Genomic DNA, 20434 nt, shown 5'->3' with positions numbered 1-20434 from the left:
AATCTACGCCTTTTACGACCAAATTTATAGAAAGCATCTGAGAAAACCTTCAAAAATCAGTTTTTTGAACGTGGAAATTCGTTTTAGAAAAAAGTGACCCAGATCGTCAAAAAATCGATTTTTAGTCATAATTTGGGTTTAAATGATAATTTTACATGGAAACCAGATGAGGGCAGATTCAGGTTCAGCGGGCAAAATTTCATGAAAAAAACATATATTTGGAAAAAAATCGAATTTCGTTGGGGTGGTCCCGTCTGATTTTCCCTTGAAAATCAAACTTTTTCCAATGAAGATACTTCGAGTTTAAAGAAAAACACCCCCGAGATTTTTTCAGTGTTTGTAGTGCTGGATCTCTTCTTTCAAATGCAACCTGGTCCTTAAAATGTGGCTTGCGCCTTTTCGAGATATTTAAGTTTCAAATTTGCATCTTTTTTTTAACCATAAAATGCCTGTAACTTTTGACCCTCAAGTCCAAATTGACCGGTCAAAAAATAAAAATGTTTGTTTTTTAGAGCTCTAAAAGTGCACTTCATATTTTCCAAGATAACATCAATAAGAAATAGGTATCTTACTGGGTAACATTTACAATAAAAATATGTTTCCCCAATTTTTGGCAAAACTAAAAGACCTGTCTTGTTAATGTTAATGTTGAATAATGAAACTTTAGAGTCTTTTACCAACCTTTTGAATTGTTTTAAGAGATGGTAGGTTCTTTCTTTCTTTTCCAGATTTGAGACAAAAATTTAAGGAAAAAATGAACAAAAAACTAAAAAGTGGTACAATTTATTAAAGTTAATATATAATTTTCTCATTCAAATATTTTTTTTTTAATATTTTCTGTGTGTTTTGTCAATTTTAAGAAACCAACAATTGAAAAAAAAATGTTTTTTTAAGGAAAACCTTATCATGAACTATGCGAAAGATTTGTGATCAGAACATGCCATCTCAATATACAGATTTTCGAAAATATTCATAGCACTTGTGTATGGACAGCCCCCATTTTGTATGCATAAATCAATTATGCAAAATAGCAGTTTTTTTTTTGAAATTTAATGATTAGCAAAAACGAATTGAATTAAATAATCTGCAACAAAATGTTGCGTTATTTTTTGGTTTCGAATCTGTTTGTTTTTTCTTCTCTCAAATATTTTGTCAGGTCAGGGATATTATTCAAATGTCCGCAACTGGGTGCTGAAAAGACAGAATGCGTAACGTGATTTTCGAATGCTCCCTACTGCTTCCCACTAATACAACTGCACTACAGCTGTAAACATAAACAAAGTAGAAGACTATGTTCAAGCTCAAGCGTGACATATTTTTTAGCTGTTGAAGTGATTTGTTTTGAAACATTTTGGATATGTTGATGTTAGACTTTTCGCTCAGAAATTATGTGCTTCGCGCGTGTTTTGTTTATAAAATAAACGATGGGCGACCAAAACAGGCCCTTTTTGTTTCCACGTGACGAAAAATTGCGTCAGAAGTGAGTGGAATTTGATAAATCTTAATCTTCCTAAGATTAATTGACTTGGAATACTTCAAAAGTTCGACGCCATCGATTATTTTTAATCCTGACAAAGAAAATTTTTGATCGATTACAATACTTGCCACTTCTTGGTATCATTTTGCGAACAGTAAATTGGTTCCGCTTTGACAGTTCTAAATTGAGGCCGTTTTGCGAACCACTTTTCAGCACCCAGGTCTGCAAGTACGAGGTTTGTCTTCCAAAAACGGTTTACAAAAACGTACCATGGGATTTGAACACTTTGTTCGTGGTTCCCATTTTCATGAACGTATGTTCACGATTTTGGGAACTCTTTTTCTCCGTGTGGTACCCCAAGGTTGAGAACCGCTGACCTAAAATATATTGAAGATAAGTCTTTTTTGATAAGATACAGCCACTCGAATAAAAAAAAACAAAACAGAAATATTAAGGCAGTCCGTGTTTCTCCCAAAGAGCACCTAATTTTCAAAGCTTTTAAAAAGGTTCACGAATAAATAATTTTCCTCACCTAATATTTTAAATCAAATTTTAAAATGTTGAGCACAAAACCAACAAAATTTATGGGAATGTAATTTTTAAGGGAAATTTGATGTTTTTTTTTTCGAATCTTCGTTAACCCAGAAGGATATTTTTTATTGAGAACAAAATATTTAAATTTTAGATTTCGTGTTTTTTTTGTAACTTGTATGATATCTAAAATTTTGTAGAACTTTGTTGTTACACTCTAAAAAATTACCCAGCAAATTTACAAAAAACACGAAATTTTAAAATGAATAATGTTATTCTGAATGAAAAAATATTATTGCTGAAAAATTAAAATAAAAAAATTAAATAAATTAAAAAATAAAATAAAAATTAAATATTATTAAAATATTAATACTGAATTATTTGCAGTTGACTAACGAAAAATGGCTGAGAAAATACGTTTTTCGGAATTTTGAGTACCAAATTTCCATCTCAACACCATTTCACGCGGCAAATGATTGAAAAACATGTCTTTTTTCATGTTCAAAAATGGAGTGGGGTCGTAACGTCCCTCCATAATGAGATATCAGAAAATGGACCTCGAAGTTACTTCTCAGAGCAAAGTTTCACGCAAATCGCCAAACATAAAACCTGCCGATTTTTTTTTTTTATTTTAATGTTCTCGAAAAAAATAAACCGTAATAAGGCTTTCTAGTCAGAAACTTACCAACACATTCAAAGTATGTTAACATTACAGCTGGACGATTGTTTGCATCAGGTTTCCTATCTCCTTCCAGCAAATTTTTTTTGTCAGGCGACTTCTAGCTGTTTTTTTTTTTGACTGACTGCCCGATATGTCAGCCAACATACTTCGCAGCTGTGACAGCTACAGCTCGATCATTGTTTGCATCAGGACACTGTGACGAGGAGTTCGTCATTTTTGAGTTAAATTATATTTTTTTCACTGGGCCTAGAAAGCCTTATACTCAACAGAAAAATATCTACCAAGTTTCTTGTATAGATTTAAATGTAATAAGAAAGTGAGAATATTTTAACTTATATAATTTAACAATTGAAATATAGATCCATGTAGAAATCGTTACTCTTAAAAAAATGTTTGTGCACGTTTTTTATAAGTTAAATTACCATACCATATTATGATTCCAATAAAGAAAAAGTATTTTCAAAATTAAAAAGGCCAGCCCTACTGCGTTGTGTTTACTGCAGAGAGTATTCTAAGAACGGATCACATTTCTCAGAATCAACAGAGGCGCGAGGATGCGTGGACATACCGTACCAAACGCTCCGATTTATGCTTGCTTTGGTGTTGTCTAAGGTGTAATAATTCAATATAAAATACATGAAATACTAAGTCTTGAATTACTCGCTAAGTGATATAATTCGAAATTTCATAACCAGTTGGTAGAAAGTCCTAAGTCCGCTGACTTGCACTGTTTCACAAGCATGTAATTTCGCGTTATTTTTTATCCCCACTACCCTCCACAACACCCCAACAATAATGTTCCCATCCGTGGATGAGAGAACCAGACACAACAAAAATAGAAGCAAAAAACTGAAAATACTTTGTTTCCCGTTCGATGAATGCTGCGCGCTCCTCTGAAAAAAAGTGAGAGTGACTCAACGAGTTTGGACCCTCGGGCGAATCGCGAGAGGAAAAAAGTAACAATAATAACAGCTGAGGTCCGTCCAAGAGACGTGACGTGAAGTGACGTGCGTGTGTGTGTGTGACGGTTACCACACTCATGACTTCAAGTCCGGATTCCGCCACTTTTACCCAAAGTTGGGTAATATTGTTTTGAAACCGGCTTGATTTCGTCTTTTTAAAAGGATTTCTTAGCAAAATGTTTACAACCTAACCTCAAAATGTAACTTTTCAAGCCACATGCGCAATTTGAATTTGCTTAGTTTCTACGCCTAATTTGACAGCTCTTGATCAAAGTTGAATGATCGTTGAATGAACCCGGGGTCCATTCACAAGGCAATTCTCGCCCGGCCTTAAGTTTCCCATAACGATCGTGTTTCGTGATCAAGAAAAAAAGAGGAAGTAGAAGAAGGGAAATAAAGGAAGAGAAAGAAGAGTTAAGCACGCGCGCGCGCGCTTTGGCGTGTCGATTCATGTTTTATGGCGACTATTATTGCGGGTATTTATTTGTTTGTACGCGTGCACTTAAAAAGTGGTTTTTCGTTCACCGAACGATGCCGCAATTTATGTTTGTTTTTTTTCGGTTGCGGTCAGATTGAGCGATTTTGTGTGGTTGTTTGAGGGGGAAGTTTTATGGCAGTATCTTTCTGGAGCTACTTCAGCAGGAGATGATTGTCGGGAGTGTACTTTTTTTCTCGTTTGAGCTGGTTTTTAGTGTCTGGTACTCTTTTTTTATAGCGTCTATTAAAATTTGCTCTATGAAGTTCGAAAGTGAATGGCTGCCGGGATTTATTTTTAATGTGTTGTGTGTCAACTTTTTTGAGTAAAGAGCAATTTGCTACATAGGGGAAATATACCCATTTTAATCACACTAAGCCGTTCGACCAATTCTCATCACTTTCGCCGTTTTCCGCTAGAAAATCATCATTTTCAGATGTATCAACAATGAAAAGTTGCTTGCTCACTTTTATTTGAACTATTTATTACTTTGGAACAGTCAAAAACACTTTATGAAAGCTTTAATTCATGATCAAAGTGCTGATAGGCCGATAATAGAAATAAGCTGAGAAAGGGTTTAGTTCCCCTATTTGCAAGTAATTTTTTAATTGTACTTTTAATTTCTATGAAACTTTGTTCATCGATTTGTAATGTCAAAATGGCTTCATTTGTATTATTGTTTCGTTGATACAAGCCTCCATACAAATTTTCACTTAAAATTGCTTTGTAAATATTTGCAAACCATTTCAAAATGCAAATTCAAAGGTTCCAAATATAATTGCCGTTTTTTTAAACATGGTATAGTAATAAATACCCGATTTTTACCAACTTTTACCCTCCTTCGAATCCAAATATCAATTATTGAAAAGTACCTTAGTAAAAATTTGATAAATTGCACCTTTTTATAACTTTTTCTCAAAAACATAAAAAAGTGAAAAAATAAGCAGTGAAGGTGAAAATTTGGTTGATCAAAAAGACTCAAAAAGATAATTCAATTTTTCAATTCAAGCTTTCTAGTCAGAAATTTACCAACACATTCAAAGTATGTTTACATGGCTGCTGGGAGATTGTTTGCATCAGATCTCCTATCTCTTTCTAGAAAAAGTTTTTCGTCAGGCGAATTCTAGCTGGGTTTTTTGTCTGACTGCCCGATATGTCAGCCAACATATTTCGCAGGGCTGTGACAGCTCGAGCACGACCATTGTTTGCATCAGGACACCAGTGTTACCACATGCTCGTCTGTATCAGAGGGTCCAAAAATCTGTCTTATCTGCACCAAGCATGGCGAATATCTGTACCATTATCTGTACGGTATATTTTTTGTAAAAAACTTTTTTTTAACATGCATTTTGAACAATCTTATGACAACACTAAATGCTGATATGCAGCTCGGAAGAAATGCAAAACTCCATATAAAAAACACCCAAGAAACGGCCAAGAAAAGACGTTTCTTCGCGTGACGTTCCTTCGCGCGATGTTTGTTTGCAAAATGTTCTAGTGAAAAAACTTAAATATTCAGAATTTGTTTATTTTATTGTAACTAAAAGTTATAAATGTTTCAATAATTTTGTAATCGATATTATAATATTGAAAATTCCGAATTGCCTTATGATGCCGAATCTCAAAAAAGCAAAATCTTGAAATTAAAAGGAAGGATTTTGTATTTTGCTTGAAAAGAAGTAAACCAAAGAGAAAATCCATAAACACACAGATTCAAAAATACAAATATTAAAAATAAAAAAATCTAAGATTAAAAAAAATAAAAAGAAATATGTATACAAAACAAAATTTAAAAATAACAAATTCAAAGCTTTAAAATTCTAATAATTAAAAATTAATAAAATTTAAATAATATAATTAAAATAATTCATCTATTCAAAATCCTTCAAATTAACAATTAGAATCCAAAAAAATTAAAATTCTAAATAAAAAGCTAGAATTTAAAATCATACCCAGATTTAAAATTTAAAAAAATATCAAAGAATTTAAGAATTTAAGAATTTAAAATTTAAGAATTTAAGAATTTAAGAATTTAAGAATCTAAGAATTTAAGAATTTAAGAATTTAAGAATTTAAGAATTTAAGAATTTAAGAATTTAAGAATTTAAGAATTTAAGAATTTAAGAATTTAAGAATTTAAGAATTTAAGAATTTAAGAATTTAAGAATTTAAGAATTTAAGAATTTAAGAATTTAAGAATTTAAGAATTTAAGAATTAAGAATTTAAGAATAAGAATTTAAGAATTTAAGAATTAAGAATTTAAGAATTAAGATTTAAGAATTTAAGATTTAAGAATTTAAGAATTTAAGAATTTAAGAATTAAGAATTTAAATTTAAGAATTTAAGAATTTAGAATTTAAGAATTTAAGAATTTAAATTTAAGAATTTAAGAATTTAAGAATTTAAGATTTAATTTAAGAATTAAGAATTTAAGAATTTAAGAATTTAAGAATTTAAGAATTAAGAATTTAAGAATTTAAGAATTTAAGAATTTAAGAATTTAATTTAAGAATTTAATTTAATAAGAATTTAAGAATTTAAGAATTTAAGAATTTAAGAATTTAAGAATTTAAGAATTTAAGAATTTAAGAATTTAAGAATTTAAGAATTTAAGATTAAGAATTTAAGAATTTAAGATTTAAGAATTTAAGAATTTAAGAATTTAAGAATTAAGAATTTAAGAATTTAAGAATTTAAGAATTTAAGAATTTAAGAATTTAAGAATTTAAATTTAAGAATTAAGAATTTAAGAATTTAAGAATTTAAGAATTAAGAATTTAAGAATTTAAATTTAAGAATTTAAGAATTTAAGAATTTAAGATTTAAATTTAAGAATTTAAGAATTAAGAATTTAAGAATTAAGAATTTAAGAATTTAAGAATTTAAGAATTTAAGAATCCTAAGAATTTAAGAATTTAAGAATTTAAGAATTTAAGAATTTAAGAATTTAAGAATTTAAGAATTTAAGAATAAGAATTTAAATTTAAGAATTTAAGAATTTAAGAATTTAAGAATTTAAGAATTTAAGAATTTAAGAATTAAGAATTTAAGAATTTAAGAATTTAAGAATTTAAGAATTTAAGAATTTAAGAATTTAAGAATTTAAGAATTTAAGAATTTAAGAATTTAAGAATTTAAGAATTAAGGAATTAAAAATTAGTTAGACTGTAATCCATATTCATACAGACTGCAGTCCCGATTGACCCAGTTGACGGTACATAGCATAATTTATCGAAAACTTTCAATAAAATTTACTTTGACCAGATTCCATTTATTAAATAGTTCAATGTGACATAATGGCGTTACCTTTCAAGAAACAAATAATAATGTTTTGAAAAACGAGGATTGAATTTTTAAATATTCAGGCAACTACAAGGCGGTTGTAAATATTTTTCAAATTTAGTGCATGTAAAGTATGGAATGCTAAAGAGGAAATTTTTATTATCAAACTTTTTTTTTGCAAAAATGCGTTAAATGCAATAAGCAAGATTATGGATATAAAAAATATCATGTTGTTTTCATATAATTAAGCAATATATTCAAATTAATAAAAAAAAAATACAATAAACTTTATGACTCATTATTTTCTGTATGATTCAGTACAACTTTTATCAAATTTTTGAAGTATTTTAGATTTTATTTTACCTGTGTTCTCCTTCGTTTCAAAATCATTTTTGAGAAGAATGGGAAATATTGGAAATTATGTTATAACTTTATTAGAACGAAATGCTATTAATTATTTTTATTAGGTCCTTGTCGGTACTGAAACCTGGTTAGCAATGAGTCTGCTTTTGTAAATGCAGTTTTCTTAAACCTAAGAAAAACCTAAAACTACAGAGGATCTTGTGTGTAAATGTTAGTGGGAGGGAAACAATTACCCACGGCGTACTGGGGGTTAGTATTAAGAGAGACTCCTAGTTCAAAATATTCTAGCATAAATGGATCTAAGATCGTTAAAAAATATAAGCATGATCCATTTCTAAATGTTTCAAAAGTTAAACTAGATTTAATCAATGAAAAGTTCTAAAATATTGAGATAATTGCAATAACTTAACTATTCAATAATATCATTTTTAATAAGAATCTGTTTTATCTGAAAATCTGTACAAATCAGTACGGTGACCCAAATATCTGTCATCTGTACGTACAGATTCTGTACTCAGATCTTTGCTGAAAATCTGTACCATGACAGATAAATCTGTACATGTGGCAACGCTGGGACACTGTAACGAGGAGTTCGTCAATTTCGGGTTAAATTATATTTTTTCACTGGGCCTAGAAAGCCGTATTCCGCAGAAACTGTTTGAAATTACACTTTTTTTTAATAAAAGATCCGTCATCATTCTGAGATGTAATGTAACCATGATTTGTTTTACTGTTTACTCAGAATTATAAAAAAAAGTAAAAAAACAGTTTTTTTTGCGTTTTTTTATTTGTTGTGTGTCTCGTGGCGCAGGGGTAGCGGCTTCGGCTGCCGATCCCGATGATGCTATGAGACGCGGGTTCGATTCCCGCCTTATCCACTGAGCTTCTATCGGATGGTGAAGTAAAACGTCGGTCCCGGTTTCTCCTGTCTCGTCAGAGGCGCTGGAGCAGAAATCCCACGTTAGAGGAAGGCCATGCCCCGGGGGGCGTAGTGCCAATAGTTTCGTTTTTCGTGTCATCTGTCACGGGTGACATTGAACGGTCATGATTGACCACCTCTTACATTTTTTTGTAAAATCAGGAAACCCAATGAAATGATTTATTTTAAGAGGTACCAATTTCGCGGGTTCGATTCCCGCCTTATCCTCCTGGCATTCTATCGGATGGGGAAGTAAGACGTCGGTCCATTTGCGTAAGAGAGGTTTTGGATGACTCACCACACATAACCTTCGGACGCCTAGAAATGAGCAGAAACTTGCAACAGAGACCACAAAACACGAGGGGTTTGTTAAAGTGCAATTGGATAACTAATTGGATATTTTTTTAAATAATTTTTTAATGTGTTGGTTTGTCGTGATTAGAAATTCTGAAGATGATTGCTTCAATGTGTTGAGAATCTCTTGAAAAATTTAGATTTTTTAAATTGCCGATTTAATGTTTTTGGCAGAATAAAAAAAAACTTTTTCAAAACGATTGCCTTTTCACTTTTTAGCATTTCAAAAAGACAACTTTTTCACTATGTTGATGAAAATCAAGTTAAAATTACTGGAGTTTTTTTAAGGTCCTATAAACAAACTTTTTTTTGGGTTGTTTTTGAATACCCCTGACCACCCAAAAGCCTTTTGTCTTTCAACAAAATGATAGAATTTCAATTCACAAAATTATGTTTGACCTTATTGTTAAAAAACTAAAAACATAACAATGTAAAAATCAATGTAGATTAACTAAACGGCATTTTTTTCACAAACCGCAAACAATTACTCCTTTTGCCTTCCTCACCTTACTGAGGAAAGGCTATAAAATCACTCGAAAAATGAACTTCTTAATTTGACCTCGTAGACCCACCTTCACGTATACCTATCGACTCAGAATCAAATTCTGAGTAAATGTCTGTGTGTGTGTGTGTGTGTGTGTAGGGATGTGGGTCTGTGCACCAAAAAATATGCACTCGATTATCTCAGCACTGGCTTAACCGATTTGGACCGTTTTGGTCTCATTCGATTCGTCTTGGGGTCCCATAAGTCCCTATTGAAAATTATGAAGTTTAGTAAAGTACTTCAAAAGTTATGCTAAAAAAACGATTTTGGCGTATGTCCGGAAGATTGTAAAAAGGGTGGTTTTTGTAAGAAACCCTGTCATGTTATACATTTTCAGAAAGGTATTAAAAAGACCTTTCTAATGAGCCTAAAACATCAAGGATCTGACAATCCTATCAAAAGTTATTAGCACTTAAGTGTTATTTATACACTTTTTGGAGGCCGGATCTCAGATATTTCAATGACAATGATGTCCGGGTCCATCATGCGACCCATCGTTAGTTAGATAATCGAAAGACCTTTCAAATGAGCCTAAAACATCAAGGATCTGACAATCCTATCAAAAGTTATTGGCACTTAAGTGTTATTTATACACTTTTTGGAGGCCGGATCTCAGATATTTCAGTAAAAATGATGTCCGGGTCTATCATGCGACCCATCGTTAGTTAGATAATCGAAATACCTTTCAAATGAGCCTAAAACATCAAGGATCTGACAACCCTATCAAAAGTTATTAGCACTTAAGTGTTATTTATACACTTTTTGGAGGCCGGATCTCAGATATTTCAATGAAAATGATGTCCGGGTCCATCATGCGACCCATCGTTAGTTAGATAATCGAAAGACCTTTCAAATGAGCCTAAAACATCAAGGATCTGACAAACCTATCAAAAGTTATTGACACTTAAGTGTTATTTATACACTTTTTGGAGGCCGGATCTCAGATATTTCAGTAAAAATGATGTCCGGGTCCATCATGCGACCCATCGTTAGTTAGATAATCGAAAGACCTTTCAAATGAGTCTAAAACATCAAGGATCTGAAAACCCTATTAAAAGTTAATGGCACTTAAGTGTTATTTATACACTTTTTAGAGGTTTGATTTCAGATATTGTGATAAAAATATTGTCTGAATCTTCCATGCGAACTATCGTTGGATAGGTTTTTTTTTATCAGACCTTGCCGATGAGCCAGAAATATTGATGGTCTGCGAACCATATCAAAAGAAATGAGTAATAAAGTTGATTTGTTAAACATGTTAAGGGGGAATGTTGCAATTTTTTCTGAATGTATTGACTTTATGAATATGAGGAAGGCACCAACCACCTAAAGGTGGATTAAGTAACGTTTTTTAATATTATGGCATTAACATTGAGATTGACATGACATTTAAATGATTCAAATTTATTTTTTAAATATTATTCAAAAGGTAAAATTTGTCTCAAGATTTATATTGTTAAAACATGTACAGGAGTATTGTTCATATTGAATTGTTTACGTCAAGTTGACCATTTTTACCATTATTTATAAGGTTTGATTATCACTAACTTTAAAAAAAATCATGAATTTAAGTATAAGTCAACAAAAATTTCCAAGTTTGAGATAAATTCGTGGGAAACAGTTTTTTTTAATAAATGTAATCTTTGATTTTGCTGACAAAACAAATTATGTAGCAATTATAAAAAAAACTAGTTCTAGTAAAAATGCCTATGTATCTGAAGATATTTTTGAATTCTAATAATTTGATGAAGGTGACTTGTAATATTTTAATACATTTCTACCATGCTCAGTATTATTCCTTATGATTCTATTTGTATTTAATTTGTTCAAAAAAAGAAAAAAATAACAACTCAATTTGCTACCCTTTTTTTACAGTGCAATTTTTTCTCGAAATTCTTTAAAAACAAGTTTTTTTATTATTTGTTTAAAACGAAAATTATATAGTAATTTTTAACAATTTTATTTTCTTTATTTTTAATTTTCCTTTTTATTCATTAAATTTTTCATTATTTTGTGCCGATTAATAATATTTTTTTTATTTACTTCTTTCCAGGTAAAATTCGCTCAACCTTTCACGTAAGCATCTCGAAACGATCATTGCTTTAAACCGATAATAATACTAATAATCACTTCATCAGTTCCCACTAACAACAACTTCCCATGCGAAAGGTAATCCATCAATTTTCCCTTTCACAACAAAAAAAAAACTCAAGCTCAATTATGATTAGCTGTCCGGGCGGGCTGGCTTTAAGACTTAAGGCTTAGGGTATTTCAACAATCGTGAAATAAAATTAAGAAAAATTAATACACTTTGGCGTTTATATGTCACAGGTGCGGTGACACTGGTGACACGTGTTGGGGTACACTCTTAGACTATTTTAGTCACGTTGAAATTGTTTTTAATAATTCAGTGAAAATCAGATTTGCAATAACTCACAAAATATTAAAAAAAAACAACTTGAAACAATTCCACCATATTCCAGTTCCCAGAGTTATAATTAAAATTTATGACATTCAAAACGGGAAGGGACAGCTTCATGGTCGCACCACACAATGATTATGGTTGTCTTATGGTGGTCACTTTGGGACACAGTCATCTTCAGAGAAAGTGTTTAGGGGAGGTGGGGGTAAGACGGCAATGCGCTTATTTTACTACTTAACATGATAAAAGTTACCAAAATATCTAATGATATTGTACCTTAGGCTAAATAGGTTACTTTGAGCCACTTTTTGCAAAACTAAAAAGTTGTTAACAAAATTTTGATACTTAGGAAAAAATTGCCGTAATCACCAATGTATCATTTGGAAAAAAATCTTTGATTTTAAACTGTTTTAAAAACATTTTGGAACATATTACTAAAAGCTTTTCATTTCGCAGTCATGGTGATAATGTCCTTAACAGAATTAGATAAAAATATTTGATTTTTATGATTTTTTTTTTTCTTAGTTATCTAAGTTGCAAAATACGGTGGCCGTATTACCCCCGCAAGAGGAGGAAGGATCTGAAAAACACATTTTTTTTTAAATCAATAAAAATTATAGAATAGTTTATTTTTAAGATACCAAGTTAGGTGATTTCTATAAAGGAGACTTCCAACTAGGATCTGTACTAAGTTGGAGTTGAAAATAAAGGTTTATTTTGATTTTAAATGAGTTTTTACCTTAGGGTGGCCATCTTACCCCCATCTCCCTTATGCCTTTTTTGTTTTGTTTCTCTTTTTGTGACATTTTGTTTTAAGTTTGTTTTAACTTTAAATTTTAAAATTTTTATGTCTTGTTTATTTAATTTTTCAAATTTAATTTAATTTTTATTCAACTAAAAAAAAAGGCATTTTTCCCAAAAAATAAAATTTTCACCCTCAATCCCAACTGTGGTTATTACATTGTTTATGACAGCACCACAAGATTTCTCTGGTGGGGGGCCTCTGGTGTAGTGATGTTGTGTTCTTTTGCCGACTTGGTTGCCAGTTTTCCTTTTTTGTGGTCATTTCCTAGATTCGCCAGGGGTGCCTTTGTGAAAAGAGTATAAAAACGAACCAAGCTCAAAACGTGTGTGTGTGGGAAGGGTGGGAAAAATTCGTGTGCTTTTTCCCTCTTTGAGATTCAACCTTTCTTGACCAGAAAGCTGGAAGGAAATTATAGCTTATGAGATGGATGTGTAAATGTGTAAATGTGTGTGTGTGTATGTGATTTTATGAGGGAAGTGAATAATGGCTGGTATTGTTGTTTGGTGTTTGATCTATTCCTCTCTCTTTCTCTGTGCACCACAAACGAGGTGGTATACTTATGCCACCTTAATGGTACGGTGTAATGTACACTTTGGTTCCGATGGTGCTGGCTGATTATTGAGTGTGATGCTATTGTTGTCGAGGTGATTTTGTGATTGATTGATCACATGAGTAATTATAACCAAGCTCAATTTATATTCCTTTATTTTAAGTACAATATTGCAAATTTCATGAAATTATCTCTAATTGGAAGTTTGAAACAATTTAAAAAAAGTTTTGCGAAGAATCAATCATCAATCAATCATTGAATTTATTTATTTTTAATATGAGAGATAGAATTTCATGATCTGGCAACAGTGCCATATTATACCTATTAGCATTTTATTGAAATGCGTAGGGCTGTTCAAGATCGGTTGTGATGCAAATTTTCAGAACAATATTTTCTTTACATCGTTTGAAGAACTTAACCAATAAGTCACAAAGTTTGTTGATCTGGCAACACTTTCTGTAATATCATGACTGAGCTGGAATCAAACGAGTTTTTAAAAACTTCTGTTTAGTAAATTATTTTTAAATGATGATGAAAGCTTTTGTCAAGCTTTTTGCAGAAATCTAGTCTTTAAATATTCATAGAATAAACTAAACAAACGATATTTAACTGATTTCAGCAAAATTTACAATTTTTATTAACTTATTTTCAATCAAATTGTGATAGTTTCTGACATTAAAAAAAATTTAAGCAAACTTTAAAAAAAATCAGAAAATATTTGACAAAAAATATATGAGTTCATATTCGACTTTGTCCAAACCGAGAGAAAAAAAAAATAATAAAAATATAAAAAAATAAAACAAATGCCAAAATGATCGAAACTAACATTTAACATTTGTGTTTGAGAGTTACGAAAATTTATTTTTTTGCTAGGTAATCGTCGCTTAAAAATTCAAAGATATTTTGATGATGCACAGAAAACGTCGTTTTCTTGGGTAATTATTATTCGTAGGCTGTATCAACCATTGGTACAACAAAATCATTTCAAGCTTTTTTCATGACTTTTACAGGACTTTTACACGTCCTTAAACTATTTTTTTTGCACGATATCGAAATTTATGTAAAGTACTTTTCAAATGCAAATTAGATTTCACGTTTAAAAACAAATTAAAAATATTTTTTCGGCTTTTTTTACCAAGTTTAACATAAAATCTAATTTTTGAAAAATTGGCAACACTGCCAAATAAATTCAGACCAACTTGGTATTTCGCGAAAACTATAAAAAAATTGCTTTTATTTTAACTATATTTTTAGAGAAATCCAAAGAAATATAGTCAATCAGAAAATTCGATTTCAAGATATATATTTTTGAATATTTGAATAGCCTCTCTTTTGACAGCTGCCAAAATTGAAGGAAAATTTGTATGGCCGAACTGTTATTCAAAATGCCTTGCGTGGTCATAGACAAGGAAACACATAAATTTAAATTCAAATAAAAAATATACAAACATTCAAAAAAAATGCTTTTTCCTGAAAGAATTGCTTATTTTTTTTGTGAAAAAAATACCATTTATTTTTAGAAAATTTCCATATTTCCCAAAATTTGCAATTTTTGCATCAAATGCAGCTCAATTTTGATTACGTAATAACAAGCTTCTAGAAAAAACAACATTTTTTACAAACTTTCGATATATATAATTCACATAAAAAAAAATGCTTGGTATTAAAAAGGAAAATAAAAACGTGAATATTGTGACAATTATAATGTTTAACATTGAAAACACTGGTCCAGTGAAAACAAAAGTTTACTTACACAGTAAAAAATAATGTAAATTTGGAAGCTGTAATTTTGGAAGGTTGAATATTACCTCTTTTATGATGTAATTTTACCTCAATTTAGACTGAAAAAGTGACATTACACCAGAAAAGTGGAAAAATTACACCTTTTTCTGACATAAAAGATACCCCTTCCCAGATGTAATATTACCATGATTTTTTTTCTGTGTATATAACACATTTTAAAACATCGAAATCAGAGGATTTTGAAGATTAAATAATGTTTAAACATATTTGGATTCAAAGTTAAATTTGAAAAGTAGCGGAAATCCAAACAATATTTCTCCAAGTTAATAAATTTTTATGATAATGTAAATTTAAATACAGTCATGCTTCGGTTTTTCACTGCCCCGGTTTTGCACCGTTCAGCTGCCTCAGTTAAGCACGGCCCAGTGCTTAACTGAAGCACAGAGCTTATGGGTTTAGGCTATATGGGAGACATTGGCTTTAATCTTAAAAAAATTTTGGAAGTAAAATATTCTTTTTTCAAATATAAAAAAAAACAAGAAATAATTGAAAATAATATCTAAGACTTAAATGGAACATTGTTTGTACACACTGATAGAATTCTTGTAAGCGAATCCGCAAAATAGTTCAAAAACATTTGTTGTTTTCGAAATCGCTGAAATTTTTGAAAAAATTGTTTACAATTTCCTGGATTTAGATGCATTTTTCTAAATCGACCACGTTTTATCTATACCACTGTGCTCTCTAGGAAAATCAGTAAGCTTAGTTCACAGTGGCATCGGTATATGATTTGAGAGATGTCGTCAACATAGATTTTAAGGATTTGCTAAAAATATTTCTATCTGTGCATCTGTGCACCTCATCTACAATAAAACTTAAGCAAACTTTTGCGAAAACAATCATCAAGTTTTCAACCGCAACATTCTGCGATTTGCCATTGTAGATCAGGATTTAGCGAGTATAAACTGAAACACTTTTCAAAATTGGCATTTGTTGACTGCTTTACATTTACCAAAATGCTGATAAATTCGATAATTTTTTGGGTAATTTTAGAAAGGATTTGAAAAAATTTCAAATACATTTGTTATCCGTTAACCGTTCTATACCAATTTTAGCTAAAAAATACAATTGTTTCAAAAAAAGTAAATTTTTGAAAACTAGCGCACCGCTTTACTGAGAAACCGCCGAATTTAAACATAATCTGAGAACTTTCCACATTATAATCTAAAAAACACAAGTGTATCGCCTTCTGCAATTTATGATCGATTAAAAAAAAAAAAGGCTATAGAAATTAACTGCACCTCAAAAATATGCCAAAAATCAGAGTAAAAATAATACTAGAAAAGAAAATTATCAGAAATCAGCATTATTGAGTATTGGGAATCCATTTTACAACGTTTTTGATCGTATTCTTAAATTCTTAAATTCTTAAATTCTTAAATTCTTAAATTCTTAAATTCTTAAATTCTTAAATTCTTAAATTCTTAAATTCTTAAATTCTTAAATTCTTAAATTCTTAAATTCTTAAATTCTTAAATTTAAATTTAAATTCTTAAATTCTTAAATTCTTAAATTCTTAAATTCTTAAATTTTAAATTCTTAAATTCTTAAATTCTTAAATTCTTAAATTCTTAAATTCTTAAATTCTTAAATTCTTAAATTCTTAAATTCTTAAATTCTTAAATTCTTAAATTCTTAAATTCTTAAATTCTTAAATTCTTATTCTTAAATTCTTAAATTCTTAAATTCTTAAATTCTTAAATTCTTAAATTCTTAAATTCTTAAATTCTTAAATTCTTAATTCTTAAATTCTTAAATCTTAAATTCTTAAATTTAAATTCTTAAATTCTTGAATTCTTAAATCTTAAATTCTTAAATTCTTAAATTTAAATTTTAAATTCTTAAATTCTTAAATTTAAATTTAAATTTTAAATTCTTAAATTCTTACTTAAATTTAAATTTAAATTCTTAAATTTAAATTTCTTAAATTTTAAATTTTTAAATTCTTAAATTCTTAAATTTAAATTCTTAAATTTAAATTTAAATTCTAATTTTAAATTTAAATTCTTAAATTTAAATTTAATTTAAATTTTAAATTTAAATTCTTAAATTCTTAAATTTTATTCTTAAATTTTTAAATTCTTAAATTTTAAATTTTAAATTCTTAAATTCTTAAATTTAAATTTAAATCTAAATTTAAATTTAAATTCTTAAATTTTAAATTTTAAACTTAAATTTAAATTTAAATTTAAATTTAAATTCTTAAATTCTTAAATTCTTAAATTCTTAAATTTAAACTAAATTCTTAAATAAACTTAAATTCTTAAATTTAAATCTTAAACTTAAACTTAATTCTTAAATACTTAAATCTTAAATTTAAATTCTTAATTCTTTAAATTTAAAAATCTTAACTAAATTTAAAATTTAATTTTAAATTCTTAAAATTTAAATTCTTAAATTCTTAAATTTAAATTTAAATTCTTAAATTTTAAATTTAAATTCTAAATTCTTAAATTTTTAAATTCTTAAATTCTTAAATTCTTAAATTCTTAAATTTAAATTCTTAATTCTTAAATTTTAAATTCTTAAATTTTAAATTTTAAATTTAAATTTAAATTTAAATTCTTAAATTTTAAATTTTAAATTTAAGTTCTTAAATTTAAATTCTTAAATTTTAATTTTAATTCTTAATTCTTAAATTTTAAATTCTAAATTTCTTAAATTTAAATTTTAAATTTTAATTTCTTTTAAATTAAATCTTAAATTTTAATCTTAAATTTAATTTTAAAATTTAAATTCTTAAATTTTAAATTTAAATTTAAATTTTAAATTTAAATTTAAATTTTAAATTCTTACTTAAATTCCTTAAATTCTTAAATTCTTAAATTCTTAAATTCTTAAATTTAAATTCTTAAATTTTAAATTCTTAAATTTTTAATTTAAATTTAAATTTAAATTCTTAAATTTTAAATTTTAAATTTAAATTCTTAAATTCTAATTTTAATCTTAAATTTAAATTTAAATTTTAAATTCTTAAATTTTTAAATTCTAAATTCTTAAATTTAAATTTAAATTTTAAATTTTAAATTTCTTAAATTTTAAATTTAAATTTAAATCTTAAATTCTTAAATTCTATTTAAATTCTTAAATTCTTAAATTTATTTAAATTCTTAAATTCTAAATTTAAATTCTTAAATTTAAACTTAAATTTAAATTCTTAAATTTAAACTTTAAATCTTAAATTTTAAATTTTAAATTCTTATTCTTAAATTTTAAATTCTTAATTTCCAAATTTTTAATTCTTAAATTTTAATTTAAATTTTAAATTCTTAAATTTAAATTTCCCAATTTTAAATTCTTAAATTTTAAATTCTTAAATTTAATCTTAAATTTTAAATTTAATTTTAAATTTATTCTAATTTTAAATTTTAAATTCTTAAATTCTTAAATTTTTAAATTTAAATTTAATTCTTAAATTCTTAAATTCTAAATTCTTAAATTTAAATTCTTAAATTTAAACTTAAATTAAATTTTAAATTTTAAATTGAAATCTAAATTTAAATTTAAATTTAAATTCTTAAATTTAAATTTTCTTAAATTAAATTTAAATTCTTAAATTTAAATCTTAAATTTAAATCTTAAATTCTTAAATTCTTAAATTTAAATTTAAATTTTAAATTTAAATCTTAAATTTTAAATTCTTAAATTTTAAATTCTTAAATTTTAATTCTTAAATTTTAAATTCTTAAATTTTAAATCTTAAATTTTAAATTTTAAATTTAAATCTAAATTTTTAAATTTTAAATTTAAATTCTTAAATTTAAATTCTTAAATTCTTAAATTTAAATTTAAATTCTTAAATTTAAATTTAAATTCTTATTCTTAAATTCTTAAATTCTTAAATTTTAAATTTTAAATTCAATCTTAAATTCTTAAATTCTAAATTTAAATCTTAAATTCTTAAATCTTAAATTCTTAATTTAAATCTTAAATTCTCTTCTTAATTCTTAAATTCTTAAATTAAATTTAACTTAAATTTAAATTCTTAAATTTAAATTCTTAAATTTAAATTCTTAAATTTTAAATTTTAAATTCTTAAATTTTAAATTTAAATTTAAATTCTTAAATTCTTAAATTCTTAATCTTATTCTAAATTCTTAAATTTAATTCTTATTCTTAAATTAAATTCTTAAATTTTAAATTTATTCTTAAATTCTTAAATTTAAATCTTAAATTTTAAATTTTAAATTTTAAATTCTTAAATTTAAATTTAAATTTTAATTTAAATTTTAAATTCTTAAATTCTTAAATTTAAATTTTTAAATTTTAAATTCTAAATTCTTAATTCTAAATTTTAAATTCTTAAATTAAATTTAAATTCTTAAATTCTTAAATTTTTAAATTTAATTCTTAAATTCTTAAATTCTTAAATTTAAATTTTAATTTAAATTTAAATTTAAATTTTAAATTCTTAAATCTTAAATTCTTAAATTTAAATTCTTAAATTCTTAAATTTTAAATTCTTAAATTTAAATTCTTAAATTTTAAATTTTAATTTAATTCTTAAATTTAAATTCTTAAATTTTAATTTAAATTCTTAAATTTTAAATTCTTAAATTCTTAAATTCTTAAATTTTAAATTCTTAAATTCTTAAATTTAAATTCTTAAATTTTAAATTTTAAATTAAATTCTTAAATTCTTAAATTTAATTCTTAAATTCTTAAATTTTAAATTTTAAATTCTTAAATTTAAATTTAAATTCTTAAATTCTTAAATTTTTTAAATTCTTAAATTCTTAAATTCTTAAATTTAAATTCTTAAATTTTAAATTTAAATTCTTAAATTTTAAATTCTTAAATTCTTAAATTTAAATTCTTAAATTTTAATTTTAAATTTAAATTCTAAATTCTTAAATTTTAAATTTAAATTCTTAAATTCTTAATTTTAAATTTTTAAATTCTTAAATTCTTAAATTTAAATTTTAAATTCTTAAATTTTAAATTTAAATTTAAATTCTTAAATTCTTAAATTCTTAAATTTTAAATTCTTAATTTTAAATTTTAAATTCTTAAATTAAATTTTATTTAATTTTAAATTTAAATTCTAATTCTATTCTTAAATTCTTAAATTTTACTTAAATTTAAATTCTTAAATTTAAATTTAAATTTAAATTCTTAAATTCTATTTAAATTTTAAATTTAATTCTTAAATTTTAAATTCTTAAATTTACCTTAAATTCTTAAATTTTAAATTCTTAAATTTAAATTTAAATTTAAATTAAATTCTTAAATTTAAATTTAAATTTAAATTCTTAAATTTAAAT

General features: G+C 26.1%; 1 protein-coding gene across 2 annotated transcripts in view; it reads left to right on the top strand.

The window, feature by feature from the left end:
• The window catches only part of LOC6052430, a 101386-nt gene that overhangs the window by 49116 nt on the left and 31836 nt on the right, over nt 1–20434 (top strand). The window lies entirely within an intron of this gene.

This window comes from Culex quinquefasciatus, chromosome 1 (genome assembly GCF_015732765.1).
Source record: "Culex quinquefasciatus strain JHB chromosome 1, VPISU_Cqui_1.0_pri_paternal, whole genome shotgun sequence".
Lineage (NCBI taxonomy): Eukaryota > Metazoa > Arthropoda > Insecta > Diptera > Culicidae > Culex > Culex quinquefasciatus.
This window is presented reverse-complemented; position numbering and strand designations above follow the sequence as displayed.